General features: G+C 56.3%; 1 pseudogene; it reads right to left on the bottom strand.

Annotated features, from left to right (window-relative positions):
- Window positions 1–543: 543 nt before the first annotated feature.
- Window positions 544–12866, bottom strand: LOC127549127 (exocyst complex component 5-like; annotated as a pseudogene).
- Window positions 12867–25764: the final 12898 nt, after the last annotated feature.

The raw sequence follows: 25764 nt of genomic DNA, 5'->3' as shown, positions 1-25764 counted from the left end.
TACAATGGGATGTCTTGATAGGACATGTTTAAGATTTATATACCAAACAAGATATTCTAAATCTTTGTGAGTTAAGCTAAAAGCAAATATATTATTGAAGGCCCCTGACTAATATCTCCATAAAACAGTTCCAATTTAGTTTATTATCTCTTTTTTAGATTAGTGTTATATCTCAGAAAAATTAGAGAAATTATGCAAAGTAGGGTAAGTTGGTGGCGAATTACTTATGAACACTTAAAAGAATTTCATCAATGATTGATTATGGTGATGAAATCATTAAATCTGGTGAACAAAGGTACTTTGATGTCCATTTTAAACCTGTGCTAAACATCATAGTTAAAATAATCAAATGGAATCTGATAAAGTTTAATAAACACTGTTTCTTTTTGTCTTTCCATATAAGTATCTTGCATGGTGAATGAAAACAGTAACAAAAAATTTATAGTACAAGCTTTGGTTGAAATTCTTAGAGAAAAACTGCAATATGTAACTATCAATCCATTTCCCCCAGTTTAAAGATGGCTGCCTTATTTTTCTGAAAAAGTCATTTTCCTATAGAAATATGGCCTTTTTAGTATGGAATCCTCTGTACTTTCTAAAAATCAAGGTTTGGGCAAAATACATCAAGATTTTTTTTCAAAGTCAGTCTCAGCTGACGTGAGCCAGACAGGCAGATCGATAGTCCAGAGTTGCGCAAAGAAGTGACATATGTTCTTGTCCAATTTAGCAAGTTGTTCTCCAGAGCAGAGCTGCTTTAAATTATCTAGGACTACAATAAGAACGTTGTGCTTGCAGAGTCAAAAAACTCGAATACCAGTGGAATCTTGAAGTCTTTGGTACAATTTTTGTATTCAGCCACATCACAGATTGCTAGCACGTCACCCATACTGACGTATTGTCGAAGATGTTCATAAATAAGTTGATGAAATGCGCTCTAAATTTCATCAAAACTGTCCACATTTGTCTCATCCATATTTTATTTCTTTTCCACTTGCTTCCTGACACCAGACTTTAGCACATACATTATTGCACTTAATCAGAGCATTATTTTCATCTTCTGCTTCAAGTCAATTTTCTTTTGTTCTGCATCAAGATATGCTTCATCTGGCCAACCATACAATAAAATGTCCTTTTAATACCAGCATCCAGTTTCATCTCCATTTGTCCAATTATATGTTCTGAAGGTATTCAGATTACTTAGGAGAAGAAGTTATCAGTGGTATAAGGTGACCATTAAATTGTCAAAAAGGTGAAAAATCATGTTGGCCTGTTGCACAACACCCCAAAAGTAGAGATTGCATTTTTAGAATCTGAAGAAGGAATTCCAGCAAGTCGTGTCTCCAAGGCATAATCATATCAATATGCAAAAATTGCCAGATCAATAAAAATTATAAAGGCATTCATTGGCCAATCAGATGGGTCAGAAAACCCATGACACCTCTTAAAAGTTTGTTTAGTTTCTTGTGAAAAATTAATCCCCACTTCTTGGGAGAGGAAAGTTTCACTATTATGTATTGAGACTAGGCTCAAGTGATAAATTGGTTTGTAGTCTGATTCTCTCAGATCTTGACTATGTCCTGTGCTAATGAATCTCCTTTGATGATTTCTTAAATCATAATAGCATTGTGTGATGATTTAACTTCTGCTTTTCCAATAACCATCCTCCAATACAGTTCTCCAAATAGGAAATGAAAATGCATTTGATATGTTTAGACAAGAAAGGTTGTTTATCAGTAACCTAAGTTAAACTCCATTGACTTGCTGGAAAGATTGGCAGTTCTCATCCAAAGGTTCAGAGAGTTTAAAGTTAGTGTTCTGCATCAGGCTTCCTATATTCTTCTAGCTGCTCTTTCACAAATTCTGCATTTTCATTGCAAACATTTCTGCATTAAATTTGGCTAGTACTGTTTCTGGACTACTAAAATTCACCTCCAGCTTGCTTATTATTCATTGGCAAGAGCGTTGCTGCATCTTCAAATATATCACTTCTCAAATTAGAATTCTCTTGACATTGCTTTATATTATAGATCAATATAGTGAGAATAACCATGAAAGGGAAGAAAAATGGCTGCTACTTCTCTGAGTCTGAGGATTTCACCCTTTTTTTGTCAGTAAACTCCTGAATAAGCTCCACTCTAAATCATGCTACTTGCTATATTTTATTTTATTTCAGAAAAAATCTATTAAAGGGTAACTCTCGGGCAATTAAGTGTGATTGTTCAATGATGTTGGCTGCCTCCTTTAACTTCTGGGAGATTTTAGTTGAATATCAGACTTCAACTCTCCATCTGGAAACTAACTCATTAAATCATTTCATCAGTTTCTGAGTCTCCACAATTCATTGTCATGGTGTGTTTATCCAGATGTTCGATTGTAAAACATGCTTGAGTCTCAGATCAGGAAGATCTGATTTTCTAGCTGTGTGACAAAGTCATTTTGCCTGTGTTTGCCTCAGTTTCCTCAGTTGTAAAATAAGGATAATACCACTTATCTCTCAAGGTTTTTGTGAGAAGAAATTGGGACATTTGTGAACCTAACCCTAAATGCCTAGCCCATAGTAGATGAATAATTCCTTCCTTCGAATTTCTTTCCCTCCTCTGCCCTTCCTTTTCCTTTTCTTTTCCTTTCCCCTGCCCTTAGTTGGTAGTTCAAGCCAGACCTGAATGCAGGGTTTGGGGGCTGTAGAAAGAGATAAATCTGGCTCCTGGGTCACCCCACCCATTGTTCAAAGGCAAGGGCCTTTCCCTGTCTTCTGAAGCTTTCTCTTGCCTCTTGCTCCCTCCTGTTTCTCCACCATCTCTTCTTGGCCCTGTAAGATCTGGGAGCCAGAGCTCCCAAGCTGGCTGGGGACCTTGTCCCATCTACCCAAAGCTTCATTTTGCCGAGGAGGGCACCTTGATTTAGGCGTCGGGGTGACTTGAGTGAGCAGAAGAAATAGAGTTGGCAGCCGGGGCGCTTTGGCTCCAGACCACAGGTTGAGTCCCATGCCCACGGGCCTTGGCAAGGGCAACGAGGAGGACAACGGCTTCCCCTTGAGCCGGGCGGGCTCGGGGCCTCGGCCACTATCTTTGAATCGGTTTCCTATCTGTAAAATGGGGCGGCAGGGGCCTGCAGGGGTTCTGACTCCTGAGTAACGTGGGGCTGATAGCGCAGGCTGGAGTCGGGAACGAAATCTGGGTTCGAAAACTTTCTAGCTGGGGAGGAAGCTCTCTGGGCCTCAGTTCCCTCATCTGTAAAGTGTTAGTGTAACAACAACGGCAGCTTCCCAAGGTGGGGATCAAAGCGGTCGAGGCAGCTGAGAGCAAGGTCAGCCATCTAACGCCAAGTCTCTGCAAACTCAGTCTTCTGAACTGGACCATTCCATGTAAAGCTCGGGTCTAAGTCTGCCCCCGCCCCCACCTCGCGCCCCCCTCTAACCGTAAGCCGCAGTGCGAGCCTATCCTGGGCACTGCGCGCACCCTCCTCCAACGTCTGCCCTGGGCCGACCCCAGCTGCACGCTCCGGCGCGTCCCGCGCCCCGCGCTGCTCTCCCCGCGCGGCAATGGCCCTTCACCCGCCCCCCAACTGCCGGGCGGCTCAGAGCCGGGCCCCCTCCTCACCTGCACGCTGCCGTGATTGCCCCCTAGCTCATCCCGCCGAATACCGCTTCCCTTCCCCTCGGACCCGGTCTGTGAGCCCGGCCCCGCCCAGCTTTTCCCGCCAAGTCCTCCTCTGTCTCCGAACCTCGTCTGTGGTTCTGATCTCGAGCTCTCTCTCTTCCTTTCCAAATCAAACCCGGGCCATGTTTCCCCGAGCTCGCTTCTACTCAATCCCATCGAAGCCTCTTCCCCACAAGTGAGCCCACACTGCGCCCCGAGCTCACTGTCTCACGAGGACCAGGGACCCGCCATTTTCTCAAGCTCTCTCTCCCCATCTCTCACCCTCACCAGCATCTGGCCTGACTCAACAACCCAAACTATCCCTTCCTCAGCACGAGGTCCTTCTCCGAAAGGGGGTGTCGGCTTATGCCGGTGTGTCACCCCCATTTCACACTAGGAAGGACATTTCCACACCTGCCTGCCTTTGACCCGGGTGGCCCCACACTGGCTTCCAGAGAGCCAATGTGCACTTTGGGTTCCTCTGCCTCAAACTCTCCGTGGCTTTCCCGCAAAGTGTTACGCCTTAGAGGGGAAGACGAACCAAATTACTTCAAGAACAAAGAAAGTCTTGATGCTCAGAATTCCTGTCCTCTTTAAAACTCTTTAGAAACATTTTTGGGAGCCCGGGCTCCTCCTTCGCTACTTCCTTCTTTCCCAACCTTCCCCTCTTCTTGCCTTTCTTTCCCCCTGCCTGCTCCCTTACAGTCACGTAGGGTCTTCCCGAGATTACCAACCCCCACCATCTTTTGGCAGCTAGAAGGGGAACCCCAAAATTTTGGCCATCTCCTCCCAGATCCCAGCACGGGGTATGAATCTGCTTCCAGGTGCCAGCACAGGGTACAGATCTGCTCCCAGCACAGGGTACACTGAGCCACTTCTTCCTGGGCTTAGTTTGTGTCTTCAGTGGCCCTTCCTCAGCTCTCCCCAAACGAGATTGTGTATCACCTTTATCTGGGAACCTTGTCCCCTTTGAATACAAGCTTCTTGAGGTCAGGGAGTAAATTTGTCTTTGTAGGAAGGAACTGACATGTGCTGTTTTTGTCCAGAAGTTTAGTCCATTCTAACTAAACTGTCCCTGGAGTTTTCTTGGGAAAGATACTGGAGTGGTCTGCCATTTCCTTCTCCAGTGGATTAAGGGAAACAGATATAAAATGACTTGTCCTGGATTACACAGCTATTGAGTATCTGAGGCCCGATCTAGATTCCAAGTTCAGCATTTTACCCACTTAAATTTAAGCTTATAGTAGGAAATTAATAAAAACTTGCTAGTATATTGAATGAAACCTGCACCATTCTCCCCTAGGTCCCTCACCTCAATGGGAGAAGTTAACCGAAATAATTTTCCCTCTAAAGAATATTAAAAATGTTGGTTCCTTGAGCATTTCTTCCACTTCCAGAAGAATAAGGCAGGGCCTGTCATAGTACAGGGGGAGCTTCAGCAGCATTGTTCTTTACTCTCATTTGTCTCTTTTAGTGAGATATAAAGCATTTTGCAAACCTTAAAAATTTTATACAAATGCTAGCGATTATTACGGTTATTGATTGAAATTGAAAGCAGGGGCCCATTGGCCCTGCCCTAGTTGTACTCATCTTTGTTCCAAAAATTGGCCCTTTCCTTGCCTCCTCCGGTGTTAAGATTGAAACAGAACTTTGGAAAAGCCAGAATCAAAGCTGACTCTCCTAGATGGCAAGATGTTTCTCTCTTCTCTCCTCGCCCTCCTCCCCCCCCCACATCCCCATTGGTTGTCATATATACCTTGGGAAAGTGCTTAGAAATAGTTTTCTCCTTCAAAACATGACTCTAAGGGAAGGGGCACGGGGTGTCTTATCCCTACGTCACTAAAGGTCTGCCCGGAAAATGAAGAATCAAAATTTCTTTCATTTTTCTCAGAGGGAATTTCCAATGTTCTCTAGCTTCCAACAGTCACAGAATCCAGCAACCAACTGCCTTCTCCTCCTCCTCCCTCTGGCAACACTGGTTCAGGCTACTTAATGTCTGTATATTAGCCCAGAGGGTCAGAGATTGAGAGCACCTATCCATCCTAGTTCCCTTCCCACCTCCTCCCTTCTTCTGGTTTTCTTTCTCAGTCAGTCCCAGCCCCATCTCCTCCTATCTAAGCTTTGGAAAAGTCTCCTTTCCTGGCCTCCTAATATCTTCACCTCCCACCCACCATTGTTGATGGAAACACCACTGTTAGAAATCAATTCCTTCAGATTACCCATACCCTTGGTCCCAAGTGTTATTCTCATGAGGGAACTCATATTGAGAAACTGACCCAAAGTTTAGTTTCCTATGGTGAAAGCCACATAGGAGGGTAGGGAGCTGGGCTATGCCGTCTGGGAGGCAGATAGTGAGAATTTGGGGGACACTCAAAAAAAACTTGGGCCTTATTTTCCCTGGGCAAATGCCACCTATAGCTCTGGTTTTTATATCCTTTTTGCTTTGATCAGATGTCTTCTGAGGAAAAGGTGGGGCTTTGAGAGAGCCAGCTAGCTACCAGAATGGATTAAGGTTTTCTAGGAAGAGGCGACTCGGCCCGGCCTGAGCCATGAATGAAGAAAGATGAGGAAGGGAAGGGAGGATCTGAGTCCCTTAGTTCCCAGGCCTTCATCTTCAGTTTGGCCAAGATCCTTATTTGCAACTTGCTCAGTACCTTGGATTCGATGTCCCTACTCTGATGAGCTTGCTCACTGTCTCCCAAGATCCATGACACTGAACTAGAGAATCAAATAAGATCATTGGAAAATTGCTTAGCACAGTCCCTGGCATGTAGTAGGTGCTTAATAAATGGGTATTCCCTTAATTCTCCTTCCCCAGAACCAGCTTTGGTCCCAAAACTTTACACACCAAATAGCAATGCTGATTACCTTCAGAGACTGCCCTGATGATCAGCAGAAGGGCCCCCCCTCAAATTTCTACCTGGTTCTGAATTTGATGAAGCGTTGGATCGGTCACAATTGCTGCAATTTTCAGAATCAACTTCCCCCCCCCCCCCCGGCTATGTTCCCCCTTTATGTTGTTGCTTCTCGATTAGAGAGTTCCTTTTGGTATTTGACCTTCCCGTAGCTTACCATAATCTGACACATAGCAAGGGTTTAATTAATGTTTTTTCATTCATTCATTCAAGCTATGCTGAAAATGGGGGATCCCCTACTTCTTAGTGCTTCTTCTCCCTAAATAATGGCAACATGCTTCTGATCAGTTCTCCACCCTCTCTCACTTCATGTTTGGGGGGATTCTTTCCCTTTTCTCCTTCACCTCCCACTATGACACAAATCCCGACATGCAGCACTGTCCCAACTACCCTCAGAGCCACCATCCCTTGGGGAGACCATTGGGTGGGCAATAAGGATTGGCCCCGGGAGGACACATGACCTCGGGGGTGGCAGCCAAGCACACAGGCGCCCAGGCAGCCCACGAGGGCCCAAGGATGTGGCTCCTAAGGGATCTGGCTGTGCAAGATTCTTGTTTAGTTTCATGGGACAATCTTAGAGAATACAGAAGGGTAGGGGAGGTGGACTTCGTGCTTAGAGGGTTTGCACTAAAAAGGAGAGGAGCATGTCCTTCAAGGCTTCAGAATCCTACTCTAGAGATCCTGAGATCCTGAAAGCTGCCTCAGAGGCCCCAAAAGCTCTGTGAGGAGTGGTGTTCATCACAGAAAACATTTCTGTTGGCAGCATGTCCACGATCCCGCTCCAGGATGCCCCCCAACGTTGAAAAAAAGTGTTGGCTCAGAGGCTCCGAGTACATTTCCTACCATTCTCCCCAAATATGGAAGCATCTTTCCTTGGCCCCTGTCAAGCAGTATTTTTAAAGTAAACTCCAGCAAAAATGCCACTCAGCAAATGTGGGATGCCATGCTGATTGGCAACATGGTGCCATGGAAAGAGCCCTGAACTCTAATCTCACCTCAGACACATTCATCTCTCATGGGCCTCAGTTTCCTCATCTGTAAAAATGGGGTTAGTGGTCCCTTCAGCACTTCACAAGGTTGTTGTGAGGCTCAAAAGTGATACATGTGGGAAGTTGGGCAAACCTTAAAAAGTCAAAAGTCAGAGGGTTTGCATATCGCCCCAGTATTCCAATGGAGCAGGGATCCTCCTGTTGGTCGGGCCCTGCTTTCCCATCTTCAGGAAGTCTTGCCCAGTTCTCCCGGGAGGGTTCTAGCTCCCCAGTCTGTGAAACAAAGCAGAGTCCCGGACCTTGCTGCCAAGCCACCCACAGTCTAGTAAAGCGCTAACGCAATGCCAAGATAATTATACTCCAAAGATGAGCGTGCCCAAGGGCTGAGCGGGGGTGGAAGCTGGGGGTCGTGTTCTAATGGTAGGCTAGCGGGAAGGTGGTCTATGAGCCCAGCTTCGAATGATGGGAGAATTCCCATCGAATAGGGTAGCAGGGGGGATTCTAAAAAAGGCATCCATAGAAGATGGACTTTCAAACTGCATGGGTTGGGGAGGAGGGCTATCGGACGTGGCTGTCCAGATAGCAAGATGCCAGGTTAGAGCAGCCTGTTCAGGTCCCCTGGTAAAGGAGGGGACCCAGAAGCAAATCCTGTATCATTGCCAGCTCTGCGTCTACGTCTGGTGATGTTGTGATGATGATTTGGGGTGGAGCGAGACAGGACAAAAGAGCATTCAGTTTCCCTTAATCAAAGTTGGAGGCGGGAGGCGGGGAAAGGACCTGCTACAGAATGGGAGCAGTTCCAAGAGAGAAGTGGACGATATAAGGGATCTCCAAAGGTTGACTTGATCTCACAACCAAGCTGATTGGGAGACTGGATCGGGCGGGGGCGGGGGGGGAAGTGAAGGGAGAGGCAACCCAAGGTTTCAAGGCCCGGAGCCACTGAGAGGAGACTCAGATGGGGGACGTGACGAGAAAGTCAGGGTGATAGCATCTGTACTCTTCAGACAAACGGGGTTGTGACATAGCTAGAAACAGCCTGAGGGTGAGGAAACTCACGGTGCAGATGTGGAGCCCCTCCCAGGGCCGGACGGGCAATTCTGAGAAAATGGGCATAGCTTATTTGATGGTTTTTCCCACCGACCCAGTCATTTATCTAGTATCTAGCACAGTGCCTGGCCTGGAGTAGGTGCTTAATAAATGCTTGCTGATTAATTGATTTTGGCAAAGCAGAGAACACGCATGTAGTAGTTATGCCTCTGTCCCTGTCCCAGTCATTCTCGGGGCAGGGCAAGGATCACAGATCAGAGCTGGAAGGGACCTCTAACCCCTTCTTTCCCCTTATTCCGTGATTCAGCAGCACCGGTTCCTGATTTTTCCTTGAACAAAGATCCTCCTCTGTCTTCTACCTCTGGGCATTTTCTGTGGCAGCGTCCTGTGCCAGTGAATTCACCCCTCCTCATTCCTGCCCTCCTGGCTTCCTTCAGGTCTCAGCTTAAGGGCCACTTTCTGCAAGAAGCCTTTCCTCGTCCTCCTCGATCTTAGCGCTTCCTTCTGCGAGTTTATTCTGTGTATATCTTGTTTGTACACAGCTGTTTGCATGTTGTCTTCACCAGTAGACTGTAAGCTCCTTTAGGGCAGGCGTTGGTTTTTGCCTTTCTTTGTCTCCCTGGGGCTCGGGATGGTTCCTAGCACCCAACAGGCACACTACCTGCTCAGGGCTCGGTACTCGCTGAGTCCAGTCCCCTTGTTTGACAGATGGGGAGCCGTGGCCCAACACACCGATGTGATTTGCCCAGGGTCACATAGCTAGTAAGTGTCTGAGGCAGGATTCAAATCCAGGTTTTCCTGACTCCCACATCCACCGAGAAGAAGACGACTTAAGGAATATTTGTGTAGGGTCGGCAGTGTTTGTAAAGATTTGCTGGTCGTGTCTTCTCGAAGGAAACCTTTTAAGAACCATGCAAAGGAAGGGCAGGAGTGGGATATTTATTTTACAGATGAAGCAATTATGTGGGTCTACCTTCGCCTCGCTTAGCTCCACAAGCAACATTGGGTTGGATGACTCTCAACTTAATGCTTGCACTCAACTGCCCACCGTCCTTATATAAAGTTTCATATATCTGCTCAGGCAGAGAGAGAGAAAGACAGAGACAGAGAGACACAGAGACAGAGACAGCACAGATAGTGAGGAGATGTCTCAAGGGTACGGAAAGTGACCCATGCACCTTGGAAGAATACAGTGGGTCCTTGGGTTCCAATGACCGATAGGGACCAGAGAACTTGGAAGATTTTCTTGGGAAAATTAGTCCAAAAAACTCCCCTCAGTTTTAACCCCCAGGTTATTTCCCAGGACTTGAATAAAACTACAAAAATAGGATAGATTTCCATTGCTCTAAATCTAGCTCCCATCACCAAGCCAAAGAGTTCCCTTGAAAATGAGCAATTCTCAGTATTTCGGGGGGCAGAGAGGGATGGAAGGACGGGAGATGCAAAGCCTTTCTAGGAGCAGCGTGCCGGGGAACACAGTTAGCATGTCTTCCTCAATTAGCTCTCCTTTCAGAGGGTAAGAATTCGCTCCTAAGGCTCAGGCCAAGGACTAAGGGCAAGCCCTAGTTCTACCTTGGGAAGAAGAATGAGCATTAATTAGGAGATTAGAAAATGGAGGATGTGTTTTGAAGGGGCCTGGGATAAAGGTCTCTCAGGCTGCCCAAAAAGGAAAGGGCCTGACCGGGAGGTGGACACGCTTGTCTGGGTCCTCCTGCGTAGAGAACTCCCTTGATGACCCCGAGTCTTGCCATAGGCGAGCCACGGGCTGGGGATTAAGTATACGTGGCCGGGGATGGTTGGGAGAAGATGGCAGAAGATGGGACTCCATCTGGTCTTCCTGGAGGGCCAGCTCCATCCCGTGATGGAGGCATGGAGAATGGGCCAGCTGGTGGTTGAGACGTCGTACATCCTAAGCTCGGGGGCGGAATCCTGGGGGGATTCGATCGTCAAGATCCAAAGGAACCTTGGCCCCCGAGTCTCAGTCAAAGAGAGCTATTGGCCTGGATCCAGAGCAAGAGAAAGCTGTAGGAGCTCCGCTCCCTCAGTAACCAGATGAGGATAAAAGCTCAATGTAGTAATGAAGGTGACAAGTGGCTTTATACTTAGCTGACACCAGTCAGGATGAGTTCATGTCCTCGTCTCTAAGAGAGACCGCCCGCGGCTTGGGCGAGGGGGCTGCCAGCCCGGGTGCCCCCTCGGGGCTCTCCCCGGTTATATTGGAGCACCCCCGATCCGCAGGAGGCTCTGGGGAAGGACTCGTGAAACCGCAGGGATGTTCTATTACTTGGGTCTCAGGTGCTAGACTTCTGGGCCGCCTCGGGCAGACGCTGCCTTAGGCCTGGCTAGAACCCGGGCGTCCTGGGGGTGAGAAAACATTTCTCCGCCCCTGCAGCCCAAGGCTTTTCAGTGCCGAGGGGAGGCTTGATTTGGGGCCGGGGCAGCTTCCATGGAAACGTGGGGACCGGCCAGCCTCAATAACCTGCCGAGAACCTTAGGGCCACGGAGCCTGCAGCGCCTTGGGCCCCGGGGCCATAAAGTGTTAGTAAACTGGCTCCTGACCGTTGGAAAGGAGGAAAGGGATTCAGGGCTACATACAGTCTCATCCTCAGGATCCAAGTGCAATGAAGTTCTTGCTGCAAGTCCCGGCCCACGAGGGCTGGGCCCACTTTTTTGGGACTCTGTTATCTGGATCTGGGGCTGCTTCTGCCTTTTGGTCTCGGGCTGGGGGATCGCTGGCCTCGCGGCCCGGGGCGCAAGTGAAGCCCCGGCCCGGCCGTTTGTTGGGTGCTGGCCGAGCCGTGGCCGAGGCCTGACGGGGAGGGGGCGACGCCCCCGGCTTAGTCCTCGGGGCTCAGAGGATGGCTGGGGAGAGTTTGCAGTGAACCACGGTCTGGTGACAGTAGGATGATGGTGACACAGATGTGGCCACTAGTGCATTAACCAGAGCACAAAGAGACCAGGGCCTGTCCTTGGTTCTGCGAGAGGGTCCTGGGCCATCGGGGTCTGATGATCAGGCCATAGTGATCCCACTGGGCATATATCAGGCAAACAAGCCAGAGTCTGATGGAGCCGCCGGGGCCCTGTTCTCCGCAGGACGGAACTGCAGGTGGAACAGGTGCTGTCCCACCCTGGGGATCGAGATGGGCTCCGTGCTTGGTGCTGCTGTGCGGGGCCCAACGGCAGGAACCGTCCGGGCCGGCCTGGGCCCCTCCGGGCAGACCTGGGGGGTGGGGGGGGGGGGCCAGCCTGGCCCCATCAGGGCAGGCTACGGGGTGCAGGGGTGGGGGCGGCCCCAGCCCCCCTGGGCAGACTGCGGGGTGCAGGGGGCAGCCTGGGCCCCTCCCAGCAGACTGCAGGGTGCAGGAGTGGGGATGGCCCCAGCCACTCCAGGCAGACTGCAGGTGTAGGGGGACAGCCTGGGCCCCTCCGGGCAGAATGTGGGGTGCAGGGGGGCAGCCTGGGCCCCTCCGGGCAGACTGCAGGGTGCAGGGGGACAGCCTGGGCCCCTCCGGGCAGAATGTGGGGTGCAGGGGGGCAGCCTGGGCCCCTCCGGGCAGACTGCAGGGTGCAGGGGGGCAGCCTGGGCTCCTCTGGGCAGACTGTGGGGGGGAAGGGGGCAGCCTGGGCCCCTCCGGGCAGACTGTGGGGTGCAGGGGGGGAGCCTGGGCCCCTCCGGGCAGACTGCGGGTGCAAGGGGGCAGCCTGGGCCCCTCCGGGCAGACTGCGGGTGCAGGGGGGGCAGTCTGGGCCCCTCCGGGCAGCCTGGGCCCCTCCGGGCAGACTGTGGGGTGCAGGGGGGCAGCCTGGGCCCCTCTGGGCAGATTGCAGGGAGCAGGAGTGGGGGCGGCCCCCACCCCCTTCGGGCAGACTGTGCGATGCAGGAGTGGGGACGGCCCTGGCCCTTCTCGGCAGACTGTAGGGTGCAGCGGGGCAGCCTGGGTACCTTTGGGCAGATTATAGGGTGCAGGGGGACGGCCTGGGCCCCTCCGGGCAGACTATAGGTTACAGCAGGGCGAACTGGGCCCCTCTGGGCAAACTGTAGGGTACAGCGGGGCAGCCTGGGCTCCTCTGGGCAGACTGTGGGGGGGAAGGGGGCAGCCTGGGCCCCTCTGAGCAGACTGTGGGGTTCAGGGGTAGCCCCAGCCCTTCTGGGCAGACTGGGGTACAGGGAGCTGGCCTGGGCTCCTCTGGGCAGACTTTGGGGGGGAAGGGGGCGGCCTGGGCCCCTCTGGGCAGACTTTGGGGTACAGGAGTGGGGGCAGGGTGACGCTTGCCATCCTGGTAGGGCTAGGACTCAGTCTTCACAGAGTTGAGCAACCTGAGCCCAGTTCAGGGGGCCTGGCCCGGTTCTATTGTGGTGTTTGGGGTATGGAGGAGTTTCCTGCTCGATTTGTGGGGCGGTAGTCGCCCCTCTCCAGCGGTCTGACTTTGGGCCGAGGAGGGTCATCGAGTTGAGTCCCTGTGTGGCTCCCAGCTCGTTTCTCCCAGACTCCTTGGGCCGCCCCGGCCCCCTGGCTCGGGCCCCGGCGGGCTGCACGCTCGGGCGCTTTTGGGGAGGGGATTCCCTCTGAGACCTGCCTCAGCTCCCGGATCGGTCCCCGCTGTAGCGGCCTCCCGGGGACGCGGTCACAGCGAGGCTTGGGCCGAAGGGCAGAGGCCGCGGGGGAGCCCGGGACGGATCCTCGGGGAGGGCGTTTGGGAGCTGGAGCCCGTCACGAGGCCGCGTCTGGTGACGGTAGGATGATGGTGACACAGCGGTGACCCCCGCTCATTAACCAGAGCACAAAGAGACCAGGGCCTGTCCTTGGTTCTGCGAGAGGGTCCTGGGCCGTCGGGGTCTGATGATCAGGCCATAGTGATCCCACTGGGCATATATCAGGCAAACAAGCCAGAGTCTGATGGAGCCGCCGGGCGTTCGGTTCTGGGCAGAATGGAGTTGCAGCCGGTGGCCTCCCCGGCAGAGGGGCTCCGGCTGCGCCTCCTGGGGGCCCCCCCCCGAGTCACGCTTCTGTCCTGTCTTGGTTCTTAACAAGGGGCAGAGGAGAGCTGCCACGGCTCCCCCGGGCTCCCGGTTGGCCACTCACACCGTGGCCCTTCATTTCTCGGAAGCCACAGTGTTGTTCTACTAGTTCCGTGTTGGTTCTCCAAGTAGGCGTGGGGTCCCACTGTCCCCAGCACCCCCCCTTCACGTTCAGCCTCTCACTGTAGTGCGGGCCCAGGACGGCTCCGGCCCCAGCTCAGATGGCCCAAGTCTGCCCGGCACGGCCTCGGCGGGGCCCCGGGCTGCGCGCCCGCTCTCCAATCCCATACGGTTGTGTGCCGCGTTGGTGGTCAGAGTGGACTGCCATCTCATCCTCATCATTGCTCAAAACCCGTGTCCTCCTGGGCTGGCGTTCGGAGGTCCCCCAGGACTTCGGGCTCACTGCTTTGGGTGAAATGCAATTTCAGCCTTGTTATCTGGCCCAAAGGTACTTCTCCTTGGTGGCTGGTGCTGCTCTGGTGGGGCGCGCTGCCCGCGGTCCGAGTCGGAAGCCGGCCCGCTTGGCCGCCGGGAGGGCGCGAGACTGGGCCCCGGAGGCGGGGCGGCGTTGGGCTCTACCCCGGGAAGCGGACCTTAGAGCGGGGGTTGGGACTCTCGCCCAGGCGACTGGCCAGGGAAGCCACAGGCTGGGGACGGTAGGATGATGATGGCACAGAAGAGACCTAGTGCCTGAGCAGGCCCCCGGGGCCCGGGTGCGGTCTCTGGTCTGGGGCGGGCGGGGTGCTTCAATCTGATGATCAGGCCATAATGATCCCAGAGCTCAAATCCTTGGGGAATCTCAAGAAGGCAGTCGTGATCCCATGATGCCGCGGGGCCGGGTCAAGGTCTGGGAAAGGGGCAGAGCTCCAGGGGCGGTTCCCAGACCGCGGCCCGGGCCGCTCGTCGTCGGAGCTCCGGCTCGCTCCTTTGACGGAGCGGCCGTCCCCGGAGTGGCTCAGGAGGAGCTCAGCAAAGCCTGCCTTCGTTCTGGGCAGGGAGTCCGGGGCTTCCGGCCGGGACAGCAGGCTGGGCCCCCCAGCTTCCCTGGGCTTCCCGGAGCGGAGCCACTGGATCTTACTCTTTGCTTCCAGGTCCAGTTCCATGAGGCATTTGGGGGCAGGGGGACGGTAACAGCAACGAAAGGCTCGGGGAGGTTCTCCCGGGCCGGGCGCTGTCCCCGGAGCGGGCTCGCTCCTGGAGGAGCAGCCGGGCCCAGTCGGTGCCGGCCCGCTCTGAGTCGCAGGCTTTGGGGGTCTGGGTCAGTGCGGGCCGACTGGACCGGACGCTGGGGGCGGGGGGCAGGTGGTGGAAAGCCTGGCTGGGCCCGTGCTCTGGAGCTGCCGGGTCACAGGTAAACCCCCCGCTCCAGAGTCTGGGATCTCATCCTCAGTGTCCGAGAGTGATGGAATTCCGGCCCCCCTAGGGTCTTGGACCCGCTGCTTTGGGTGCCCCGTTATCCGGATCCAGCCTGATTTGTCCCCGGCCTCCCAGTGTGGGACAGGAGCGGCCCCGCCCCCTCTCCTGGCCCGAGCAGGGGCAGGGCTCAGATCTCTCAGCAGCTCCCGGCACAGGGATGCCTGTAGCCCAGTTGGTCAGGAAGTCTATCAACAAGCATTTATTAAGCGCCTACTATGTGCCAGGCCTGGGAATAGCCACACAAAGAAGGAAAGGATCCTCCTCCCGGGGGCTTCGTCCTGTGCCCAGCCCAACATCGTCCTCAGGTCGGTACGAGACGGCCCCGGAGCCGGCGTCTGGGACGCCTCTGGGGACGGGGCACCCGGGGAGCCACAGTCCGGTGACGGTAGGATGACTGTGGTCCTAATGGAGCCTGGGGCCCACCAGGCTGAGAGCGGGGGCGGAGGGGGGGCCGTTGTCTCTGATGATCAGGCCATAGTGGTCCCACTGGGCGCGCTGGGCCCCCCTGTTCTGGACGGGCCTGAGCTGCAGCTATGCCCCTCACCCCCACCCCGGGCATGGAGATGGAATCACGCCCCTATTCCTCAGCAGTCCGCAGAGGCCGGGTCAGAGAAAGGAGCCGGCTCCGGCTCTCCCGACGGCCTCTGCGGCCCCCAGCTCTGCTCTGCGCCCCTCCTCTGTGGCCCCCGTCCAGCTGTCTTGTGCCATTTGGAGAAGCACGCGAGCCCCCACTTCCCCTCTCAGGGCTCATCACTGGCAGGAGGGAGGCTCCGTGGGAGGGGCTGGCACTTCCTGAGCTGGGGCTGGACTGGGGAGGCTGTGGGGCAGGAGGTACTCACGACAGGGCCCCGGTGCTGGGCCCCGAGCCCCAAATCTGTAAGGCTTCTGTCCAGGGCCAGGGGCGAGGGGGGTGGGAACCCAGGTGTGGGGACAGAATCGCGGCTTGCCCTGGGTCCCAGCCTGATGCTCATTTTGGCCTGAAGGTCAGGATCCCAGGCTCTGGGGTCCCTCGGTTCCGAAGCCTCCCCTCCTCGAGCCGGCTGGCCCGGATGACTGAGAGGAGGGTTGCGGGGTGGTGGGAGTGCGGCTATGGCCCTGACCTGACGGTGAGGGCTGAGCCCACTCCAGCTGGTCCGCAGGGCTTCGGGGGCCCCGCGGCGAAGCGGCCATTTGCCTAAAACCTAGTCTGGTGACAGTAGGATGATGGTGTTACCGATGTGGCCTTGGCCCACGGCCCCAGCACTGCGGGCAGAAGGGGGTGGGGGCCGTAGGTTTCGGAGGAGGAGGAGGAGGATACATCCGCAAGCATGGCCGAGGCGTGGGCTGATGGTTGAGATGTCACACGTCCTCAACTCGGCGGTCAGATGAATCCTTGGGGAACATCAAGAAAGCATAGAGAGAAGCCCTTGGTTACTGTGTTCCGGCAGGCTCGCCCTTCAGCCCTTGCCCGGACCTGGGGACCAGAGCCGACGGGGGTCCCGGAAGAGCGGGGCCCAACACTGCCAGTGGGCAGGCGTGGCCCAGGCTCCCTGGTGCCCCCTGGCCTCAGTTATACTGCAGTATTCAGGGTCTGATGAGACCTCGGCCGGCGGGGCCCATGGCCCCGTTGTCCCGCGGCCCCGGGGCGTCCTTCCCGTACCATCCAGCCTGGGCTCCCAGGAGCTCAGCCGGTCCAGAATTTCACCCCGCCAACTGGAAGGTCAACCCCGGCCCTGGGCTCGGGTCCCTGCATCGGCTTGGCCGGTCCGTGGGCTCCAAGTGCAAAGGATGTTTCTGTGGGACCTGGTTCAGCTTCGAGCCCTCACCTGGATTGGGGGTCGAGTCCAGTTACTGGACCCCGGGGAAAGTTGGCCTGGGATTCCCAGGGTGGAGAAGCCGGGCCAGCCTGGGGATTGGCGCCAAACCCGGCGCCGTCCCCGGGATACAAGGACAAGGACTCTGGGGCAGGGCCTCAGGCTCCTAGCTTTGAGACCCATGGCCCTGGTCCCAGAACGCTTCTAGGAAAGCAGGAAAACCGGCCCGGTGCAGAGTAGGTGGCGGGGTGGGGAGCCTGTACTCATGGGCTGGGAGCCCGGCATTGGCCGGGGCCAGATGAGGGGTGGCCGGGGCTCGGGGCACCACTTACCGACGGCCACTAGAGACTCGCCTCTGCTGAGGGCCTTGGGGCTGAGAGATGGAACATGGGGAAGAGGAGGAGGAGGCCCAGGGCTGATCATCAGGGCACAGAGAATCCATAGCATTGGCCCTGGTCTTGTGGTGGGGTCCTCGTGAACACACGGTGGTGGCCATTTTGGGGGCTGGAGGCTGGGGGAATCCAGGATGCGGGCAGGGCCTGGCTCAGGACCCCAGAGAAGGGCTTGAGAAAAGGGTGGGCAGGGCAGGGCAGGGCCCATACATCCAGACAAGGCCATGCTGACTGTCCCTCCCCTGGGGAAAGCTGACCGGGCAGACCGCCCACGGCCCCGATACATGCCCCCCAAAGATTGAGCCCCCTTTCTGGGCGGGGGGTGCCCAGGGGAATCTCTGGCAGGCAGTCCTTTGCTTAGGGCCCATGTGACCTCAACCTTCTCCTAAAGTAGCCAGCCCCCTGATGGAGGAAAGCTATAACTTTGGGTCGTGGGTGGGACTGTGGGGCAGGGGGATCCAGATGGGCTTTGGCCTAGCCTAGAGAGCACTGAGCATCCGGGCCGCCCTCCTGCCCAGGGACTGGGAGACCACCCGGCCACATCGAAGGCCCTCTGCCCTCGCGGCCGCGGCCCTCTGCCTCGGGACCCCGGCTTGTGGGAGCCACGGTGTGGTGACGATAGGATGATGGTGACACCGATGTGGCCACCCCCATTGAGGCTCCAGGCAGAGGAGCCCCTCTCGGAGGGCCGGGCTTCTTGGTGGAAACATCCTTGTGGATGGGAGGAGGCCGCAGGCCTGGGCCCGGCCTTGAGGTGAGATGTCCATGGTCATGGTCTGGGAGATTGGACGAACTGTGACGGCGCGCCCTTAGGAGCTCGCGGATGCCGTGACTGGGGCTGGCTGTCCCGGGAGCCTCAGGGCGCTTTCCCAGGGCCTGGTCAGCTCTAGCCTGGAATTGTTCCACCTGGGCCCAGTTTTTGGTTTCTAGTCCAGTCATGTGGTGGTGTTTGGGACCAGGGCACTTGTGATGAGCATTACGGGGCTCAGGGGGGTCTCGGTTCTAGTCTACCAGTTTGGCTTCTTGAACACAGGGCAGCGCTATCTGGGCTTACTCGGCCCCGCTGGGGCCTGGTCTCGCAGACCGTTCGGGCCTCCTCTGCAAACCGAGCTTGTTTTGACAGAAGCTTCCTCCAGGGATAGGATTTTCTCTGACCCGTCTGCACTAGTCTGCGCCCGAGCCTAGGAGCTCGGGGCCCGGGAGTGTTTCGCAGGCTACAGACACGTCAAAGGAGGGCCAGCTTGACATAGAGTGCCTCGGTCTCCATCTGCATTGCTTGGACCTTCCGATCACAGTCTCGGGGAGCGGCGAGCCTGCGGCTGGTGGCCGGGGTCGGCGCCCGGTCCCATCCTGAAGATGGCCGAGGCGCTGGGCAGCGGCGCTTCCTCAGTGGGAGCTGCCCCTCTGACCTCTCTGATGAGGGAGGCCCATGGTCTGGTGAGAGCAGGATGATGGTGTTACAGATTTAGCCTTGGCGTGTAACTACAGAATCATCAGTGCCATTGTCCCTGGGCCACCTCGGTCTGATGATTAGGCCATAGTGATCCCACTGGGCAAATCCTTGGGGAATATCAGGAAGGCAGTCAGCGTCCGAGGTGGTCCCCCGGCCCAGCGTCGGAGCCGGGGCGGCCTGGTGGCCACCGTCCTGAGCGGGCCTGAGCTGCAGCTGGTGTCCTCCGTGGGCATCGAGATGGGATCATGGCAGAATGTGGTACTGGCCCCATGTTTGATCCTTGGGGATGGCCTGGCCCATCCCCTCAGCTTTGGCGAGGAGTCCTAAAGAGTCAATGGTACTGTCACCCCCTAGTTTTTGACAGGGAGACAGAGAACATTGAAGGCCCATCATGGGCTTGGCCAGTGGGCCTGCGAGACCCATGGCAACTCCTGAGTCCAATTGGTAGTCCCAGTTCAGGTTCTATTTAAAGCTTGGAGAAGCTTTTGACAGGAGTGAAAGGATTAGTGGAACCTAGGCCACGGTGCCCCATTTCTGCTTTGGGGCCCTGAAGGGGGCCACCGGGAGGAGCCAGTGATAGGGGGAGCTTGGCCCTAGCCGGTGCCGTTCCTCCCCGTGTGGGCCCCGTCTGATCTTGGGGATGCAGTGGAGTGTCATCACGCCTTAAGGCAATGGGGCACAAAGCCCTGGATGGCAGGGTTGGTTTGTTGTTTAAGCAGGGACAAGGGGGCCCGGGAACCCAGCTGGGCAGGGGTGGGAGTTGCTTTTCCCTCCCCGCTAGGGTTGTGGTCTGCTGTTCACAGACTCGAGCAGCGGCCTTCACGCAGGTGTTCTGAGTCCCATGCTCTTGTGGTGTCTGGGATATGGAGGAGTGAAAAGAGAAAAGGGCTTAGTCTCCAGAGGGAACGTGATGCTGGGCTTAGCTTCCCAACCAGAGCTAGGCGCTTATGCCAAGTTTGCTTTGGCTCTCCATGGGAGCAGGGCTTGGGGGGGGGGGGTGTTTCAAGTCAGTAAGGAGCAGAGGCTGTCTCCAAGGACCTAGAACAGCCCGGCCTGGCAGGGATGTGTATTCAGGACCTAGAACAGCTCAGCCTGGCAGGGATGTGTATTCAGGACCTAGAACAGCTCAGCCTGGCAGGGATGTGTATTCAGGACCTAGAACAGCTCAGCCTGGCAGGGATGTGTATTCAGAATCTAGAACAGCCCAGCTTGATAGGTGTGTGTGTGTATGTGTGTGTGTGTGTGTGTGTGTGTGTGTGTGTGTGTGTGTGTGCAGGACCTAGAACAGCTCATCCTGGCGGGTGTGTGTGCGCGTGTGTATGTGTTCAGGACCTAGAACAGCTCAGCCAGTGACAGATGTGAGGGTTCAGGACCTAGAACAGCTCATCCTGACTGGGGAGGGGAGAGGTGGGACTGAGGCTTGGGGGAGAGATGGAGCTTTTCTGTTTTTCTTGAGGTAAGCAAGCAAAGGTCATCTGCGCTTCTTGGGGCCCTGGGCCTGGCAGGGTCACATGGTGTCTGATACTCTCCAAGCCAGACGAAGCTGCGTTCAACCAGGCAGTCAGTCCTATGGATTCTGAGCCTGGGGGTGAAGAGCCCCTTTCCCGGAATCCAAGGAAAACAAGTTGTGACCAGATGGGCAGGACCTGGGTGCAGGGCCCCAGCGCAGCCCTGTTATCTGGCTTCCATCCTCTCCGTGCTAGCCACCATCTTGGGAGTATCAGTCCTGCATCCTGGAAGGACCCCACATCTGGGTGCTGCTGTGGGCCCGGGCTCAGAGCATGGGAGGCCGCCCAGCTTTGTGCAAGGACTCGAGAGCGTGGCTGGCCAATGAGCCAGCTTTGACTGGCTCCCAGAGAGCGGGAGCCCCCGTGGTCCCAGCATGGGCTGAGGGTCTAGTGAACCATGGTCTGGTGATGGTAGGATGATGGTGACACAGCGGTGACCCCTGCTTATTAATCAGAGCGCAAAGAGACCAGGGCATGTCCTCGCTTCTGTGGGAGGATCGTGGGCCATCTCGATCTGATGATCAGGCCGTAGTGATCCCACTGGATAAATGATTGGGACACGTCAGGCAGACAAACGCGTCTGATGGAGCCCGCCTGAGGACCCCGGCCACTGTTCCGGGCAGGACCGAGGTGTCCCCTCCCAGGGCGTGGCGATGGGATCATGGCAGAATGTGGCTCTGGCCCCATATTTGATGCCAGCAGGGAGGACTGTTCTTTAACAGGGTGGGCCATGAAGGTCTGCTGTGGCAGGCTGCCCACCCGTGGTCCGTGTAGGGAAAAGACCCAAGGTCTAGGATTCGTATGTTATGGTGTGAGCCCAGTTCCCTCCATGGCGGGGGGGGGGTCCCCTGCGGGCAGTGAAAGGGTCCGAGGAGCCTCAGATTGTGGGCACTCTGGGGATTGTGACCGTGTGACCTCGAGCTGCTTTCTCCCATAGTCTTGGGGAGGCTCATCTCAAGCAGCAGCCCAGCAAGAATTTGATGCTGATGGCCAGAAGTCTCGTCTCCACATCACTTTCCATCCCACAGTGGCCACATTTTTGTCACATGGTAGTTTTTTCCTTGTGTACAGGAAAGACATTTTCCAGAGGCAGGGCCGGCGAGAGGCTCGAGGCCGGCTCGGGGCCCTCGAGTACCCCAAAGTAGGTAAGGGGGCCCAGGAAGCAAGGGGTGCCATCTCCCCCCGCCCCGAGTAGTGCAGCTCTGCCCCTGGGGTTCCTTCAGGGTGTGGCCCATCTCGGACTCCGTCCCACAGGTAGTACCCGGACCAGCCGTAGCCTGGTGACAGTAGGATGATGGTGTTACGGACGTGGCCTTGGCGCCTGAACCAGACCCTACAGAATCCACAACACTGGCTCAGCTCTGTGGCACCTCATCTTGATGATTAGGGCATGGTGAACATGTGGGCCGGCCGGCCTCCGGGCTCCCACGGTCACCAGTGGGGACGGTATCCCGGGGGCGGAGCGCCACGAGCCCCTGCACGGTGAGCCGCTCCTCTCCAGCTCCCGTGCAGAGATGCCGGTTCCCTCCGAGCGGCCTCCCAACGGCACAGAAGGCAGCCCGTCGCACGGACCGTGCCCAAGAACTATTCCCAAGGTCTCCATACGTGGTTCAAGCACCGTCCAAGGACGGCGGATCTTAACGCTTGGCCTTCAGATCATGGCTCGGGATGGCACGGCTCTGGGTGTTGGGGACCCTGCCCTGGGGCTTGGGGGCCCGGTGGAGCCATCGGTGACCGCAGGATGATGGTGACGCGAACAGACCAGGAGGAGGCCGGGGCCACGCGGGTGAGGGCAGCAGGCGACCGTCGTTCCGGCCTCGGGAGGCGGGCTCGGCCCTGGCAGGCGTTGGCCGTCCTGCCGAGAGGAAGCCATCAGGATTTGGAGTTTGTGATACTATTCTGTGGCACGTGTGCACAGAGCCTGCTCATAACAGGGTGATGGTACAACAGATGTGGCCTTGCCTCTTCGCGAGAGAAGGACCACCCTGGGGCCCCGGGACCCCCCAGACTGGTAGATGAGCTGTCATTGGCCCTCAGCCCGGGGGAAAATGTTTGGGGAATTTCGGGAAGGTGTCAGGATCCCGGGAGGCCCGGGGCAGCCGCAGGGCTGGGCGTAGTGAGCGTAGAGTAGGACCCGGCTGGGGTCTTCGCCTTTTTTCCAGCATTCAGTGACCAGATGTGCAGCTTTCATGCCTCTGTTTAAGCCATGGGTGTTGTGTGGCCAAGCCCTTAGTAAGAGTCTGCTTGTCGGGGAGAGGGCGGGGCGGAAATGCTTGTCTGGCTCCTAGTTTTTCACAGAGGATTGGACCAAAGCCAGAGTCCAGAATTGTCCGGGGGGCCCCTGCCCCGGGCCAGACTTGGCGCAGTTTCCTGACAGGTGATGGATGACAGAGCACAACCTGGTGTTTGGAGGCCCTGGGAGGCCTTCCTAGGGCCCGTGGGTGCTTACTGCTTCTCAGGGTTTGCCCTTGTTTGGGTTCTGGCCCCATGGGTGCTTGGGGTCACGTCACGGCTTCACCCCACACAGATCTAGATTGTGTGTGCTGCTGGGGATTGGCTAGAACTCTGGACCAACAGCAGGAAGGAGTTTCATCTCCATCCGCCATATTGGAATGTGTCCAGTTTCAACGCAGCCATGGATGACCTCTGGCTTTCGGCCTGGGGTTGCCTGGGGAGGAGGGGGCAGGGTTCTCCGGGGGCTTTGGCCCGATGGCCCCGACTCGGCCCTGCGTCCAAGGTGACGAGGACAAATGTAGTCTCGTTCTCAGGATCCAAGGACAGTGAAGTCGTGGCCAACTGGCCAAGAGCTGCTAGAGCCTTGGGCTCATTGTCTGGGGGACACGGCTCTTGACCCTGCGATCTGGGACCAAAACGGTTTCTCCTTTTTGGTTGTTGTCTTGGTCCCGAGTTTGGAGCTGAAGCTCAGAGCCTTGGCCCGGCCCCGACATACCCGGGTGGGAGGTGACACCATTGGGAACTTCCTTGGGATACTGCTGCGGGGCCCTGGTCTGGTGACGGGGTGGGCAACCCTGCTGACCGAGCTCCCGGCCCCCCTGCTGGGGGACAGACGACGTGGAGCCTCGACTCGGACCCAGCCTCTGGGTCGTGGCCCTTGGCCCTTACCTGGTCACGGGGCTGTGACCCTAGCCAAACCACAACGAGGCGGGGGTGGGGGGAGTGCGGTCACAGGCCAGGGTGGGTCACCAGCACACATGAGGAGTCCAAGTACAGCCAGGCCCGGGAGAGCTGCTCTCGTTTCTCAGACGACCTCCGGTTTGCTCCAGATTTCGTGCGGATCCAGTTACTCACATGCCGTCCCCCCCTCTAGAGCTCCTTGAGGGCAGGGACTTGTTTTTGCCTGCCTTTGTATCTCTAGTGCTTAGCTTAGTGCCTGGCACACAGTAAGCGCTTAATAAATGCTTGTTGACTGACAGAATACTCTTCCAGACCCACTCGGACTGTGGCCAGAGAAACCCAGCCTTGCTGACTCTGTGCCCGGTTTTTGGCTGCCCGGTCATCGACATGTGTTTGGGTGCGGAGGGGCCCCCGCCGGGCACAGAGGGACCAGGGACGGTTTGGTTCGTTTCTGGGGACCATGCGATCCTTGCTGGAGATGCCCAAGCACCGTCGGGCTCGCGTCCCGCCCCGCTCAAAGCTCGGCCTGGCATCCGCTCCGGGGACGGGGAGAAGTGGGTCTGGGAGGCTGTTGGTCCAGGCTCCGTGCAGCAAAGGCAGGGGGGGCGGTGCTGGCTGGTCTGTGGCTCTGATTTTCCTCCCCACAGCCCCGTTTCAGGAGATACAGCGGGGCCGAGCCCTCCGCCCCTCTGCCCGACGCTCTGGACTAAGAAAGCTTCCCCGAGCCTCGGAGCTCCGGTCAGACTCCTCGCCTCCGGGACTCACGGAGCGGGGCCGGCTGGATGGGAAGCCTTGGGATGGGAAGCCAGAGTGGCTGCTGCTTTTTGGTTGCTGTCTGGTGGAGTGCTGGCTCCTTGGTCTGGGCTCGAGCGGAGGGCGGCACGGCTCTGGCTAAGAGGTTGGGGTGCAGGGGGCCCCGCTGGCTTTGTTGCAGAGAATCACTCCAGGAGAAGGTGGGCGCGCTGGTCCCGGGCTGGTGGGGGTCCGAAGCCGGGGGGCTCCCTGGGCCCGGAGACTCGGGGCGTGGCCAACATGTGGATTTGTGGTTGAGACGTCAGACCTCCTCAGTCCTGGGCTTGAGTCCTTGGGGAATTTCGGGATGGCTGTCGGCGGCCAAGGGAAGATGGGAGCTGGCGCCCGGGGCATTGCCAGGTAACAGCTCGTGCCCTCGACCGGGGCCGGTGTGCGGTCCTGGAAAAGGATAGCTCTGGCCTCTGACCGAGCCACAGGAGGACGCAGCCATAACCTCAGCCAGAGTCCAGCCGTCCGACTGGTAAATCCCATGGACGTGAGCCAGCTTTCACAGGGATCCAAAGCACAGCCTTGAGCCAGGGCACCCGGAGGCCGTGTTTTTGGCTTGACTGGGACTGTGGCCTTGTCCTCAGACTTGTGGCGCCCGCCCCCTTCTTAGGCTAACTTCTGGATTGAGGGGACCTCCATCTCTCATTTGAGTTTGTTTCCCAGGAATGGTACGGACTGGGCATTGAGTTCTCCCAGTACATCTTGCCTGTTATCACTTGGGGACAAGGAGAAGGGCAGACAACGATGGGCACTTTACCCTTGGACCGGGATCAGGATGACCTTGGCCTTCTGTCTTGTGAAGGACAGAATGACCTCGAGATAGCCTGAATCTGTATATCCTATTGCACAATGGTTTCACCCTTCAGATTGGGGGTGGGGGTGGATGCTCTGGGAATGGCAGGGTTTGGCTCCCATGGTCCAAGTCCCCCTGAATTTCAGATTATTCAGTTCTAACTGAAAGTGAGATTTGGTGGCCATCTCTTCATTGGGGCCCAAAGTTGGGGTCCACTAGCTCCTTGGGCTCATTGCTTTGGGTAAAATAAAGCTTTAGCCCTGTTATCTGGGCCCAAAGCTGCTTCTACCTTTTGGTTCTCATCTGGATGTTTCTGGCCCTTGGCTGCTGGGAAGGTTTGTCCAGCCATGGCCTTAGGCAGATGACCAGAGTATAGCCTCCTGTCAGACGAGTCACAGTCTAGTGACGGTAGGATGATGGTGTTACAGGTGTGGCCTTGGCCCAATCCTCAGAGCATGGAGAACCCGCCCCTTCCCCCAGGGAGGCTAGGCTAGGTCTCTGGCAGCAGCCTGTGAAGCCTTGGCTCCTGGTGACCTCTGAAAGGCGGGAGTTCCGGGCCCTGGGGCAGGAGATCAGTGGGAGGGGTGGCTAACCCGGGGCCAGGGTGCAGTCTGGTCTTGGCTGCAGCCTCTGGGGGACCAGGACACACATGGCTTCTTGGACAGAACACCGCCAGGGCTTCAGGGTAGGCTGGGGGAGAGGGTCTCGCCAGGCTTTGAGTATAGAGGTTCATATAGACCTGCTCTTCTAGGCCCCCTTTGAGATCCCAGACTTGTGTGTGACGGGCTGCCTCTGCTCTAAACATCCCCTCTCCTCCTCCTCTTTCCCGGAGCCCTCCAGACATGGAATCTACGATCTCTGATT

Source organism: Antechinus flavipes, chromosome 1, assembly GCF_016432865.1.
Source record: "Antechinus flavipes isolate AdamAnt ecotype Samford, QLD, Australia chromosome 1, AdamAnt_v2, whole genome shotgun sequence".
Lineage (NCBI taxonomy): Eukaryota > Metazoa > Chordata > Mammalia > Dasyuromorphia > Dasyuridae > Antechinus > Antechinus flavipes.
The sequence above is the reverse complement of the archived record's forward strand: the minus strand, read 5'-3'. Positions and strand labels throughout refer to the sequence as shown.